Source organism: Salvelinus fontinalis, chromosome 2 (assembly GCF_029448725.1).
Source record: "Salvelinus fontinalis isolate EN_2023a chromosome 2, ASM2944872v1, whole genome shotgun sequence".
NCBI classification, from domain to species: Eukaryota; Metazoa; Chordata; class Actinopteri; order Salmoniformes; family Salmonidae; genus Salvelinus; species Salvelinus fontinalis.
The window spans coordinates 31,368,212-31,383,616 of NC_074666.1; positions in this window are offsets into that span (position 1 = coordinate 31,368,212).

The window sequence follows — 15,405 nt, forward strand, 5'->3', positions numbered from 1 at the left end:
GCAGCCACAGGCTCAACTACAGGTTTAACTGCAGCCACAGGCTCAACTACAGGTTTAACTGCAGCCACAGGCTCAACTACAGGTTTAACTGCAGCCACAGGCTCAACTACAGGTTTAACTGCAGCCACATGCTCAACTGTAGCCACATGCTTAACTACAGGTTTAATTGCAGCCACATGCTCAACTGTAGCCACAGGCTCAACTACAGGTTTAACTGCAGCCACAGGCTCAACTACAGGTTTAACTGCAGCCACAGGTTCAACTACAGGTTTAACTGCAGCCAGAGGTTCAACTCCAGGTTTAACTGCAGCCACAGGCTCAACTACAGGTTTAACTGCAGCCACAGGCTCAACTACAGGTTTAACTGCAGCCACAGGCTCAACTCCAGGTTTAACTGCAGCCACAGGCTCAACTACAGGTTTAACTGCAGCCACAGGCTCAACTACAGGTTTAACTGCAGCCACAGGTTCAACTACAGGTTTAACTGCAGCCACAGGCTCAACTACAGGTTTAACTGCAGCCACAGGCTCAACTACAGGTTTAACTGCAGGTTCTTCAGAAACACTGTCAACAGGTTTCGCTACAGGTTCTAAGACTGATTCTACAGCAGCCTCTTCTGATTGAACTTCACTTGCTGGTTCCACTGTGGGTCCTGCAGTGAGTTTTGCGATGAGTTCTCCAACAGCTTCTTCCACAGATGCAGGTTCCTGAGTCGTTGTCTCAGAGGGCTCTGCTGCCTCTGGTTGGTCAGCAGGTGCATCTACAGATTTTCCAGCTGCTGGTTCATCTACAGATTCCTCCACCGCAGGTTGTTCCACAGGTTTCCCAAGAGATTTGTCTTCTGATTCTGCTGTTGATGGGTCCGACTCCTCCACAGCTTCTGACAACTCCTCAGGCCTACTGTAAATCAGTCACAGAATTAGCACTTAAATACGCTTTATGGCAGTAACTGATTCAAGCACCCATTATACTACTTCTGGCAGGGTGTACAACAGCACCTGCTATCTATATTTCTCCTCAATTATATTCTAAATGTGCACAAAATCTATTATTGCATAAAACAAAGTAAGGTAACATTCATTTTAATGGAGCTGGGGATGTGCTTGGCTACTTCATAGTGAATACATTAACCCCTTACCCTCCTGGGAAATGGCCTATATGGATAGGGCTAGATTGAAAAAAAAATTACAGGAAAAATATGGAAATTATATACATAACCATGGTAGCAATTCAAAGGGAGATTATGGCAAAATTATTAGGCTAAAGGTGAGGACACAACAGTTAACCTGACACAAGACTGAATCCAAACATTACACTGTTGATTTTATGTGCATTTTACATTTACTGTATTTTTAGCCGCAATTGATGATAACGAAATTTGAAAATACTCTGGATACATTCAGTAACATGATAAGAATATTATTGGGAAATTTAGGGTAGGCGCAACATAAGACAAAACAATTACAAGAGTTTGAGTGAGAGGTCTAACTGGTGGCCACACCTCTCCAAAGTGTGCACAGTTCCTAAGTCATTTCAATGCACTATCATGACTGAAAGAAGAGTCTTCAACTAAACTCAGCAAAAAAAGAAACATCCTCTCACTGTCAACTGCATTTATTTTCAGCAAACTTAACATGTGTAAATATTTTTATGAACATAAGATTCAGCAACTGAGACATAAACTGAACAAGTTCTACAGACATGTGACTAACAGAAATGGAATAATGTGTCCCTAAACCAAGGGGGGCTCAAAATCAAAAGTAACAGTCAGTATCTGGTGTGGCCAACAGCTGCATTAAATACTGCAGTGCATCTCCTCCTCATGGACTGCACCAGATTTGCCAGTTCTTGCTGTGAGATGTTACCCCACTCTTCCACCAAGGTGCCTGCAAGTTCCCGGACATCTCTTGGGTAGGGGGCAGTATTTTCACGTCCGGATGGAAAGCGTGCCCAAAGTAAACTGCCTGTTACTCAGGCCCAGAAGCTAGGATATGCATATAATTGGTAGGTTTGGATAGAAAACACTCTAAAGTTTCTAAAACTTAAAATTATGTCTGTGAGTATAACAGAACTGATATGTCAGGCGAAACCCCGAGGACAAACCATCCCAAAAACAACAAAAAATTCATCCTACCAATGTTTTCAATGGCTGTCACTTTTATTATAAGGCGAAATCCTCCCAGATTGCAGTTCCTAGGGCTTCCACTAGATGTCAACAGTCTTTAGAAAGAGTTTCATGCTGGTTTTTGGAAAAATGAGCCAGAAATTGTAATTTGTCTAGGTGGCTCCCATTTTGGCTGTAGTGTTTCCAAGTGTGTGGAAGAGAGCGCGTTCTTTTGTATTTTTCTCCGGTAAAGACAATAACGATTCTCCGTCTTAAATTTGATTGTTTATTTACGTATTAGGGTACCTAAGGTTTGATTATAAACGTTGTTTGACTTGTTTGGAAAAGTTTATTAGTAACGTTTGGGATTCATTTTGTATGCATTTTGATGGAGGGAAACTGGGTGGATTATTGACTAAAGCGCGCCAGTTTTTATGGATATAAAGAAGGACATTATCGAACAAAAGGACACTTTGTGATATATCTGGGACCTTTTGGAGTGCCAACAAAAGAAGATCAAAGGTAAGGCATTTATTATATGGCTATTTCTGACTTTCGTGGCACACCTGCCTGGTTGAAATATGTTTTTCATGCTTTTGTATGCGGGGTGCTGTCCTCAGATAATCGCATGGTGTGCTTTCGTCGTAAAGCCTTTTTGAAATCTGACACAGCGGCTGGATTAACAAGAAGTTAAGCTTTATTTTGATGTATTACTGTCACGTTCCTGACCTATTTCTGTTAGTTTGTTGTATATGTAATAGTTGGTCAGGACGTGAGTTTGGGTGGGCATTCTATGTTGTCTGTTTCTATGTTGGTTTAGGGTTGCCTGGTATGGCTCTTAATTAGAGGCAGGTGTTTGGCGTTCCTCTAATTGAGAGTCATATTTAGGTAGGTTGTTTCACAGTGTTCGTTGTGGGTGGTTGTCTCCTGTGTCAGTGTTTGTCGCACCATACGGGACTGTTCGGTTTGTTTTGTACATCGTCATTTTGTGTAGTCTATTTTCCCTGTTCGTGCGTTCTTCGTGTTAATGTAAGTTCGTCGTCCAGGTCAGTCTACTCCGTTTGTTGTTTTGTTAGTTTATAGTGAAGTTCGTGTTTTCGTCTTTTCTGTAAATAAATATGTCAACTTCAGAAGCTGCGTTTTGGTTCAATCCATGCTCCTCCTCTTCGGATGAAGAGGAGGAGGACTACCGTTACAGAACCACCCACCAATCCAGAACCAAGCAGCGGAAGTTCGAGCAGGATAATACACAGGACTACTGGACTTGGGAGGACGAGCTGGATGGAAATGGTCCTTGGGCGCACATTGGGGAATATCGCCGCACTCGTGAGGAGATGGAAGCAGCGCGAGCCCAGGAGCGATGGTATGAGGAGGCAGCAAAGAGACGTGGCTGGACACCGGTGAATCAAGCCCAAAACTGCAGATATGAGGGGACGCGTCTAGCACGGAAGCCCATGAGTACAACCCAAAAATTTCTTGGGGGGGGGCTAAGAGGTAGTGGGCCAAGGGCAGGTAGGAGACCTGCGCCCACTTACCAGGCTAACCGTGGAGAGCGGGAGTACGGGCAGACACCGTGTTACGCAGTAGAGCGCATGGTGTCTCCTGTACGTGTGCATAGCCCAGTGCGGGTTATTCCACCTCCCCGCACTGGTAGGGCTAGATTGAGCATTGAGCCAAGTGCCATGAAGCTGGCTCTACATATCTGGCCACCAGTACGTCTCCTTGGGCCGGCTTACATGGCACCAGCTTTACGCATGGTGTCCCCGGTTCGCCTACATAGCCCGGTGCGGGTTATTCCACCTCTCCGCACTGGGCGGGCGACGGGGAGCATTCAACCAGGTAAGGTTGGGCAGGCTCGGTGCTCAAGGGAGCCAGTACGCTTGCAGGGTCCGGTATTTCCGGTACTACCTCCCCGCCCTAGCCCAGTACCACCAGTGCCTACACCACGCACCAGGCTTCCAGTGCGTTTCCAGAGCCCTGTTCCTCCTCCACGCACTCTCTCTATGGTGCGTGTCTCCAGTCCAGTGCCTCCAGTTCCGGCACCACGCACTGAGCTACCTGTGCGTCTCCAGAGCCCTGTACACACTGTTCCTTCTCCCCGTACTCGTCCTGATGTGCGTGCACTCAGCCCGGTGCCACCAGTGCCGGTACCACGCACCAGACAAATAGTACATTTTGAGAGTCCAGTGTGCCCTGTCCCTGCTCCCCGCACTAGGCTTGAAGTGCGTGTATCCAGTCCGGTGCCTCCAGTTCCGGCACAACGCACCAGGCCTACAGTGCGTCTCAGCCGGCCAGAGTCCGCCGTCTGCCCAACGGCGCCTGAACTGTCCGTCTCCGCAGCGCCATCTGAGCCATCCGTCTCCGCAGCGCCATCTGAGCCATCCATCTCCTCAGCGCCGTCTGAGCCATCCGTCTCCCCAGCGCCGTCTGAGCCATCCGTCTCCCCAGCGCCGTCTGAGCCATCCGTCTCCCCAGCGCCGTCTGAGCCATCCGTCTCCCCAGCGCCGTCTGAGCCATCCGTCTGTCCCGAGCCATTAGAGCCGCCCGTCTGTCCCGAGCCGTCAGAGCCGTTAGTCAGTCAGGAGCCGCTAGAGCCATTCGTCAGTCAGGATCTGCCAGAGCCGCCAACCAGACTGGATCTGCCAGAGCCGCCAACCAGACTGGATCTGCCAGAGCCGCCAACCAGACAGGATCTGCCAGAGCCGCCAACCAGACAGGATCTGCCAGAGCCGCCAACCAGACAGGATCTGCCAGAGCCGCCAACCAGACAGGATCTGCCAGAGCCGTCAGCCAGCCATGAACGTCCAGAGCCGTCAGCCAGCCATGAGCGTCCAGAGCCGTCAGCCAGCCATGAGCGTCCAGAGCCGTCAGCCAGCCATGAGCGTCCAGAGCCGTCAGCCAGCCATGAGCGTCCAGAGCCGTCAGCCAGCCATGAACGTCCAGAGCCGTCAGCCAGCCATGAGCGTCCAGAGCCGTCAGCCAGCCATGAGATGCTTCTCAGCCCAGAGCGGCCATTAATCCTAAACTGCCCCTCAGTCCAGAGCTGTCTCTCTGTCCGGAGCTGCCCTTCAGTCCGGAGTTGCCCCTCTATCCTGAGCTACATCTCTATTTTGACCTACCTCTCTGTCTTGAGCTATCTCTTTGTCCTGCGCTACCTTATCCTGGTGCTGCCCCTTATCTTGATGGTACAATATATATTAAGTGGGTGTAATAGGAGGGTGGTCATTATAAGGGGAAGATGTAAGCTGGGATTGACTATGGTGGGGTGGGGAACTCGCCCAGAGCCTGAGCCACCACCGTGGTCAGATGCCCACCCAGACCCTCCCCTATATTTTGTGCTGGTGCGCCCGGAGTTCGCACCTTAGGAGGGGGTTATGTCACGTTCCTGACCTATTTCTGTTAGTTTGTTGTATGTGTTAGTTGGTCAGGACGTGAGTTTGGGTGGGCATTCTATGTTGTCTGTTTCTATGTTGGTTTAGGGTTGCCTGGTATGGCTCTTAAATAGAGGCAGGTGTTTGGCGTTCCTCTAATTGAGAGTCATATTTAGGTAGGTTGTTTCACAGTGTTCGTTGTGGGTGGTTGTCTCCTGTGTCTGTCACGCCCTGGCCTTAGTATTATTTGTTTTCTTTATTATTTTAGTTAGGTCAGGGTGTGACATGGGGTATGTGTGTGTTTGGGGTATTATATGGTAGAGGGGGTGTTGGTGGTAGTGTATGGGTTTGTGTTGAGTACATGTATCTAGCTGTGTCTATGGTTGTGTGGAGTTTTCTAGGAAAGTCTATGGTTGCCTGAATGGGTTCTCAATTAGAGACAGCTGGTTTCTGTTGTCTCTAATTGGGAACCATATTTAAGGCGATCATGGGCTTTAGCTGTTTGTGGGTCAATGTATATGTATATGTCGAACGTAAGTAGTTTGTGTGTGCACTTGCGTTTTAAGTTTCACGATCGTTTGTTGTTTTTGTTAGTTGGTATAAGTGTTACGTGTTCATCTTCGTCGTTGTAAATAAAAGAAGATGTATTCAAGTCATGTTGCGCCTTGGTCCTCTCATTCACGTCAAGACGATCGTGACAGTGTCAGTGTTTGTCGCACCATACGGGACTGTTCGGTTTGTTTTGTACATCGTCATTTTGTGTAGTCTATTTTCCCTGTTCGTGCGTTCTTCGTGTTAATGTAAGTTCGTCGTCCAGGTCAGTCTACTCCGTTTGTTGTTTTGTTAGTTTATAGTGAAGTTCGTGTTTTCGTCTTTTCTGTGAATAAATATGTCAACTTCAGAAGCTGCGTTTTGGTGCAATCCATGCTCTTCCTCTTCGGCTGAAGAGGAGGAGGACTACCGTTACAATTACACTTGTGATTTTATGAAAGTTAAATATTTATAATTCTGTAGTTTGAATTTCGCGCTCTGCAATTTCACCAGATGTTGGACGCTAACGTCCCACCTGCCCATAAGAAGTTAAAGAAGAAAGGGTCTAAACCATCTGACCCAGATGGTTTTTGAGGTCAAGTTTAAGGAGCTCCTCTAGCACAACGGACTCAGTGACTGCCTGCAGGGAGAAACTTTGTAGTGGGGCAGGTGGAAAAGAGGGAGAAGCATCAGGGATAGTCACATTAGAAGGGGTGGGAGATGAGGAAATATTGGACGGGCAAGGAGGCATGGCTGAGTCAAATAGGAATCCTGACTTAATGAAGTGGTGATTAAAGAGCTCAGCCATGTGCTTCTTGTCAGTAACAACCACATCAACTTTAAGGGACATGGGCAGCTATAAGGAGATGGGTTTATTCTCCAGGTCTTTAACCATTTTCCAGAATGTATTGGGATTAGACCCACAGAGAGAGAACTACTCCTTAAAGCAACTAACTTTGACCTTCCGGATTGCCTGAGTGCACTTATTTCTCATTTGCCTGAACGAGAGCCAGTCAGCCTGAGTATGCGTGTGCCGAGCCTTTCGCCAAATGCAATTCTTGAGGTGGAGTAACTCTGCAAGATCACGGTCGAACCAGGAGCTGAACCTGTTTTTAATTCTCGTTTTCTTTATGGGGGCGTGTTTGTTAACAATACCACTGAAAATATCAAAAGATAATGTTCAAGTTTCTTTGACAGAGGGGATCAAGCTGAATTTATACCATTTTACAGAGGCCAGTTCATGAAGGAAGGCTTGCTCATTAAAGTTTTTTAGCAAGCGTCTATGACAAATCAGGACAGGTCGTTTCAATGAGCAGGCATTACGAACACAGGCTGTAAAACAGTGATCACTAGGGTCATTACAGAAAGCACCAGACTGATACCTATCAGGGTTATTTGTGAGGATAACATCAAGAAGAGTAGCCTTTTCTGGGTGTTTGGAGTCATACCTTGTGGGATTGGTAATAATCTGAGAAAGATTTAGGGACTCCCATTGCTTAAGAACTTGGTCAGGTGGTTTAAGCATGTCCCAGTTTAGGTCACCTAGCAGGACAAATTCAAACTTGGTGCAAGGGGCCAGGAGAGAGCTTAGGGCAGGTAGGGTACAGGCCGGTGCTGATGGAGGACGATAGCACCCAGCAACAGTCAACAAAGAGCTATTTGAAAGCTTGATACTTAAAACCAGCAAATCAAATTGTTTGGGGACAGACTTGATGGAGACAACCGAGCACTGAAGGTGATCCATGGTAGAGATTGCCATTCCCCCACCTTTGGAAGATCTGTCTTGACGAAAAAGGTTGTAACCAGAAAGGTTAACATCAGTATTCAAAACACTCATCCTTAACCACGTCTCAGTAATTACCAACACATGTGGATTGGAGATCTGAACCCAGACTTTCAATTGATCCATTTTAGGTAATAAGCTTCTATTGTTAACGTGCAGAAAACCCAGGCTTTTACGAGAGCAGAAATCAGTGAAGCAGATATCAGAGCACAAGTGGGAATTGGGGCTAGCAACAGTAGATAAGCCAGGGTGTACACGCACATTTCCAGATATCATCAACAGTAATACAATCAAGGCACAGCATAGTACAGGGAGAGCTCTGCGGTGCTGATTTATGACATCTGAATGTGCATCAGATGGCAACAAGATCATATTGTACAGCAACTTCATCAGGTAACATGAATACAAAGCCGGCGAGAGGTGTTTAGAATGGGATGGTGTAACGGCGTTCCTCTCTCTCTTCATAAGAAGAGGAGGAGTAGTGATCGAGCCAAGGCGCAGCGGGTTGTGAAAACATGATGAGTTTTATTTATAAGACAAAACGAAACAAACTATACTTGAATAAACTAACAAAATAACAAAACGAAAATAGACAGACTCGTACGACGAACTGACATAACACACGCAGAACGAACGAACAAGTACTTACTACAAAAACGCACGAACAAACCGAAACAATCCCTTATGGTGTAACATCGACACAGACACAGGAGACAATCACCCACAAACAAACAGTGAGAACACCCTACCTAAATATGACTCTTAATTAGAGGAGAACGCAAAACACCTGCCTCTAATTAAGAGCCATACCAGGCAACCAAAACCAACATAGAAACAGATAACATAGACTGCCCACCCAAAACACATGCCCTGACCTAAACACATACAAAAACAACATAAAACAGGTCAGGACCGTTACAGAACCCCCCCCCCAAGGTGCGAACGCCGGGCGCACCAGCACAAAGTCCAGGGGAGGGTCTGGGTGGGCAGTTGACCACGGTGGTGGCTCCGGCTCTGGACGCTGTCCCCAGACCACCATTGTCACTCCCCGTTTCTGTCTTCCCCTCCCAATGACCACCCTAAAACTCACATCCCCTAAATAAACGACCAGCACCAGGAGAAGGGGCAGCACCGGGACAAGGGGCAGCACCGGGACAAGGGGCAGCACCGGGACAAGGGGCAGCACCGGGATAAGGGGCAGCACCGGGACAAGGGGCAGCACCGGGACAAGGGGCAGCACCGGGACAAGGGGCAGCACCGGGACAAGGGGCAGCACCGGGATAAGGGGCAGCACCGGGACAAGGGGCAGCACCGGGACAAGGGGCAGCACCGGGACAAGGGGCAGCACCGGGACAAGGGGCAGCACCGGGACAAGGGGCAGCACCGGGACAAGGGGCAACACCGGGACAAGGGGCAGGTCCCGGCTGATATACTCTGGCAGATCCTGGCTGAGGGACTCTGGCAGGTCTATGCAGGCTGACGGCTCTCGACGCTCATGGCAGGCTGACGGCTCTCGACGCTCATGGCAGGCTGACGGCTCTCGACGCTCATGGCAGGCTGACGGCTCTCGACGCTCATGGCAGGCTGACGGCTCTCGACGCTCATGGCAGGCTGACGGCTCTCGACGCTCATGGCAGGCTGACGGCTCTCGACGCTCATGGCAGGCTGACGGCTCTCGACGCTCATGGCAGGCTGACGGCTCTCGACGCTCATGGCGGGCTGACGGCTCTCGACGCTCATGGCGGGCTGACGGCTCTCGACGCTCATGGCGGGCTGACGGCTCTCGACGCTCATGGCGGGCTGACGGCTCTCGACGCTCATGGCGGGCTGACGGCTCTCGACGCTCATGGCTCTCTGACGGCTCTGGCTGCTCATGGCTCGCTGGCGGCTCTGGCAGATCCTGTCTGGTTGGCGGCTCTGGCAGATCCTGTCTGGTTGGCGGCTCTGGCAGATCCTGTCTGGTTGGCGGCTCTGGCAGATCCTGTCTGGTTGGCGGCTCTGGCAGATCCTGTCTGGCGGGCGGCTCTAGCGGCTCCTGTCTGGCGGGCGGCTCTAGCGGCTCCTGTCTGGCGGACGGCTCTAGCGGCTCCTGTCTGGCGGACGGCTCTGTAGGCTCATGGCAGACGGGCGGCTTTGCAGGCTCATGGCAGACGGGCGGCTTTGCAGGCTCATGGCAGACGGATGGCTCAGACGGCGCTGGGGAGACGGATGGCTCAGATGGCGCTGGGGAGACGGATGACTCTGGCCGGATACGGCGCACTGTAGACCTGGTGCGTGGTGCCGGAACTGGAGGCACCGGGCTAAGGATAAGCACCTTCCTACTAGTGCGGGGAGCAGGGACAGGGCACACTGTATTCTCAAAGCCCACTCTATACCTGATGCGAGGTACCGGCACTGGTGACACCGGGCTGAGGACAAGCACATCAGGATTAGTAGGGGGAGAAGATACAGTATGTTCAGGGCTCTGGAGACGCACAGAAGGCTTTGTGCGTGGTGCCGGAACTGGAGGCACCGAACTGGATACACGCACTACAGAGAGAGTGCGTGGAGGAGGAACTGGGCTCAGGAGACGCACTGGTAGCCTAGTGCGTAGTGTAGGTACTGTAGGTACTAGGCTGGGGCGGGGAGGTGGCGCCGGAAATACCGGACCGTGGAGGCGTACTGGCACTCTTGAGCATTGAGCCTGCCCAACCTTACCTGGTTGAATGCTCCCGGTCGCCCGACCAGTGCGGGGAGGTGGAATAACCCGCACCGGCCTATGTAGGCGAACCGGGGAAACCATGCGTAAGGCCGGTGCCATGTATGCCGGCCCGAGGAGACGCACTGGAGACCAGACGCGTTGAGCCGGCCTCATGACACCTGGCTCAATACCCAATCTAGCCCTACCAGTGCGGGGAGGTGGAATAACCCGCACTGGGCTATGCACTCGTACAGGAGACACCATGCGCTCTACTGCGTAACACGGCGCCTGCCCGTACTCCCGCTCTCCACGGTAAGCCTGGGAAGTGGGCGCAGGTCTCCTACCTGCCCTTGGCCCACTACCTCTTAGCCCCCCCCCAAGAAATTTTTGGGAGTTACTTACGGGCTTTTTGGGCTTCCGTGCCAGACGCGTTCCCTCATAGCTCCGGTTCCTCTCTCCGGTAGCCTCTGCTCTCCTCAGTGCCTCCAGCTGTTCCCATGGGAGGCGATCCCTACCAGCCAGGATCTCCTCCCATGTGTAGCAACCCTTTCCGTCCAATATATCGTCCCATGTCCATTGCTCCTTCTTTTCCTGTCCCTTACTCCAATTACTCCGCTGCTTGGCTCTGGAATGGTGGGTGATTCTGTAACGGCGTTCCTCTCTCTCTTCATAAGAAGAGGAGGAGTAGTGATCGAGCCAAGGCGCAGCGGGTTGTGAAAACATGATGAGTTTTATTTATAAGACAAAACGAAACAAACTATACTTGAATAAACTAACACAATAACAAAACGAAAATAGACAGACTCGTACGACGAACTGACATAACACACGCAGAACGAACGAACAAGTACTTACTACAAAAACGCACAAACAAACCGAAACAATCCCGTATGGTGTAACATCGACACAGACACAGGAGACAATCACCCACAAACAAACAGTGAGAACACCCTACCTAAATATGACTCTTAATTAGAGGAGAACGCAAAACACCTGCCTCTAATTAAGAGCCATACCAGGCAACCAAAACCAACATAGAAACAGATAACATAGACTGCCCACCCAAAACACATGCCCTGACCTAAACACATACAAAAACAACATAAAACAGGTCAGGACCGTTACAGATGGGAGGCCAAAAATCTGTGTAACCAATAGAGAGTCAGAGTCCCAAGTGTGGGAACAAACATAGACTGTCCCACGGTTTGGTAAAGAAAGTTCGTAGTCAACAAACCATGCAGGAGTCATGAGGCAAATAGCAAAATGCATAAGAAAAAAATTAAATATAACAACTTGGGGCTAACCATTGTAAGTTTAGAGTCACTCGCCCCAACAGTGCACGTGTGCTGAAGGTGAGCGAAAGCTCGGGAGGGTGGGGGGGGGGGGGGGGGATACCAGTACCAGACAGGGGGAGATAGGCCAGGGCAGACGGTGAACAGATCGCCAGGTGGAATCCAAGCAGCAGTGCAGCAGGCAACGGGAGTAGGTGTCACAACCCCTTGGGAGAAGCTTTTATTTCTGGAGGCAGATTTCTTGTGAAAATGCCAGCGGATGGTCTCTGAACAGCAGGAGGGGGCTTCAAGGCCTCTGGATTTGGGTGGGGTAGCCTACCATTTGTTGGGCTCAAAGGCTTCGACACCTCTCGCTTCACACGTCAGTGCTAACTGAAGTTGTATCTCTTTGTCCTAGCAAAGTTTGGTAGCCTGAGCATTCAGTCCTTATTAAGAAAAATCAAAAATTTTAATGAATTTTTCTTCTTGGCTTTTGAAAGTAAAAAAATTGCTTCAGACTAAGCATTCCTCACTCAGCTCCAGGTTGGATGGGGTTTTCAGGTCTGCTTGTTTGCCAGAGCATTTGATGTATAGTTTGGGAATAATAATCCTTGAATGTAGGAAGCCTTCCAAGTAATTCCATCCAAAATCAAGTTGTAGGTTTGGAGTTTTCCTTTGGAGTGAAGGTTATGTTATTTAGGGTAGCATCCAGAATATGTCCGTCCCAAAAAATCTAAGTTTGTCTAACTCAAAATCTATCAATTTTTAAAAACATGCTGAAAAGTGTGGGAGCTCATCTGCTTATAACCTCTCTCTCACATGTTATCTGAGTAATGTAGTCATTTACATACATTTACATTTAAGTCATTTAGCAGACGCTCTTATCCAGAGCGACTTACAAATTGGTGCATTCACCTTGTGACATCCAGTGGAACAGCCACTTTACAATAGTGCATCTAAATCTTTTAGGGGGGGGGGGGGTCTGAAGGATTGCTTTATCCTATCCTAGGTATTCCTTAAAGAGGTGGGGTTTCAGGTGTCTCCGGAAGGTGGTGATTGACTCCGCTGTCCTGGCGTCGTGAGGGAGTTTGTTCCACCATTGGGGTGCCAGAGCAGCGAACAGTTTTGACTGGGCTGAGCGGGAACTGTACTTCCTCAGTGGTCCTCTCTCACACACCCCTCCTGCTCTCCCCACCACTCACGCACTCAGCAAACGCCTGCCTCACAGTCAGCATCAGGTCACTGAAATTATATAACTCAGAAAAAAAAGAAACGTCCCTTTTTCAGAACCCTGTCTTTCAAAGATAATTCGTAAAAATCCAAATAACTTCACAGATCTTCATTGTAAAGGGTTTAAACACTGTTTCCCATGCTTAAACAATTAATGAACATGCACCAGTGTAACAGTAGTTAAGACACTAACAGCTTACAGACGGTAGGCAATTAAGGTCACAGTTATGAAAACTTAGGACATTAAAAGAGGCCTTTCTACTGACTCTGAAAAACACCAAAAGAAAGATGCCCAGGGTCCCTGCTCATCTGCGTGAACGTGCCTTAGGCATGCTCCAAGAAGGCATGAGGATTGCAGATGTGGCCAGGGAAATAGATTGCAATGTCCGTACTGTGAGACCCCTAAGACAGCGCTACAGGGAGACAGGACGGACAGCTGACCTCGCAGTGGCAGACCACGTGTAACACCTGCACAGGATCGGTACATCCGAACATCACACCTGCGGGACAGGTACAGGATGGCAACAACAACTGCCCGAGTTACACCAGGAATGCACAATCCCTCCATCAGTGCTCAGACTGTCCGCAATAGGCTGAGAGAGGCTGGACTGAGGGCTTGTAGGACTGTTGTAGTAAGGCAGGTCCTCACCAGACAACACCGCCAACAATGCCGCCTATGGGCACAAACCCACCGTCGCTGGACCAGGCAGGACTGGCAAAAAGTGCTCTTCACTGACGAGTCGCGGTTTTGTCTCACCAGGGGTGATGGTCAGATTTGCGTTTATCGTCGAAGGAATGAGCGTTACACTGAGGCCTGTACTCCGGAGCGGGATCGATTTGGAGGTGGAGGGTCTGTCATGGTCTGGGGCGGTGTGTCACAGCATCATCGGACTGAGCTTGTTGTCATCTCAATCCCATTGAGCACGTCTGGGACCTGTTGGATCGGAGGGTGAGGGCTAGGGCCATTCCCCTCAGAAATGTCCGGGAACTTGCAAGTGCCTTGGTGGAAGAGTGGGGTAACATCTCACAGCAAGAACTGTCAAATCTGGTGCAGTCCATGAGGAGGAGATGGACTGCAGTACTTAATGCACATCTATCAGTGTTAATGCAAAATGTTAATTATTTCGCCTCTATGGCCTATTTATTGCCTTACCTCCCTAATCTTACTACGTTTGCACACACTGTGCATCGATTTGTCTATTGTGTTATTGACTCTACGTTTGTTTATCCCATGTGTAACTCTGTGTTGTTGTTTTTGTTGCACTTCTTTGCTTTATCTTGGCCAGGTCGCAGTTGTAAATGAGAACTTGTTCTTAACTGGCCTACCTGGTTAAATAAAGGTTAAATAAATCAAATGCAGCTGGTGGCCACACCAGATACTGGCTGTTACTTTTGATTTTGAGCCCCCCTTTGTTCAGGGACAAATTATTCAATTCCACATGTCTGTGGAACTTGTTCAGTTTATGTCTCAGTTGTTGAATCTTACGTTAATACAAATATTTACACATGTTAAGTTTACTGAAAATAAACACAGTTGACAGTGAGAGGACGTTTCATTTTTTAATGAGTTTATGAAATAACACATATGGAATCATGTAGTCACCAAATAAGTGTTAAACAAATCAAAATATATTTTATATTTGAGATTCTTCAAAGTAGCCACCCTTTGCCTTGATGACAGCTTTGCACTCTTGGCATTCTCTGAACCAACTTCACCTGGAATGCTTTTCCAACAGACTTGAAGGAGTTCCCACATATGCTGAGCACTTGTTGGCTGCTTTTCCTTCACTCTGCAGTACAACTCATACCAAACCATCTCAATTGGGTTGAGGTTGGGTGATTGTGGAGGCCAGGTCATCTGATGCATCCCTCCATCACTCTCCTTCTTGGTCAAATAGCCCTTACACAGCCTAGAGGTGTGTTGGGTCATTGTCCCGTTGAAAAACAAAATGATCGTGGGACTAAGCACAAACCAGATTTGATGGCGTATTGCTGCAGAATGCTGTGGTAGCCATGCTGGTTAAGTGTGCCTTGAATTCTAAATACATCACTGACAGTGACACCAGCAAAGCACCCCCACAGCATCACACCTCCTCCTGCATACTTCACGGTGGAAACCACACATGCAGAGATCATCTGTTCACCTACTCTGTGTCTCACAAAGAGACGGCGGTTGGAACCAAAAATCTCAAATTTGGACTCATCAGACCGAAAGGACAGATTTCCACTAGTCTAATGTCCATTGCTCATGTTTCTTGGCCAAAGCAAGTAACTTCTTCGTATTTGTGTCCTTTAGTAGTGGTTTCTTTGCAGCAATTCGACCATGAAGGCCTAATTCACACAGTCTCCTCTGAACAGTTGATGCTGAGATGTGTCTGTTACTTGAGCTCTGTGAAGCTGTCTTCAACAGGGTATAATCAAAGAACAGCATACAA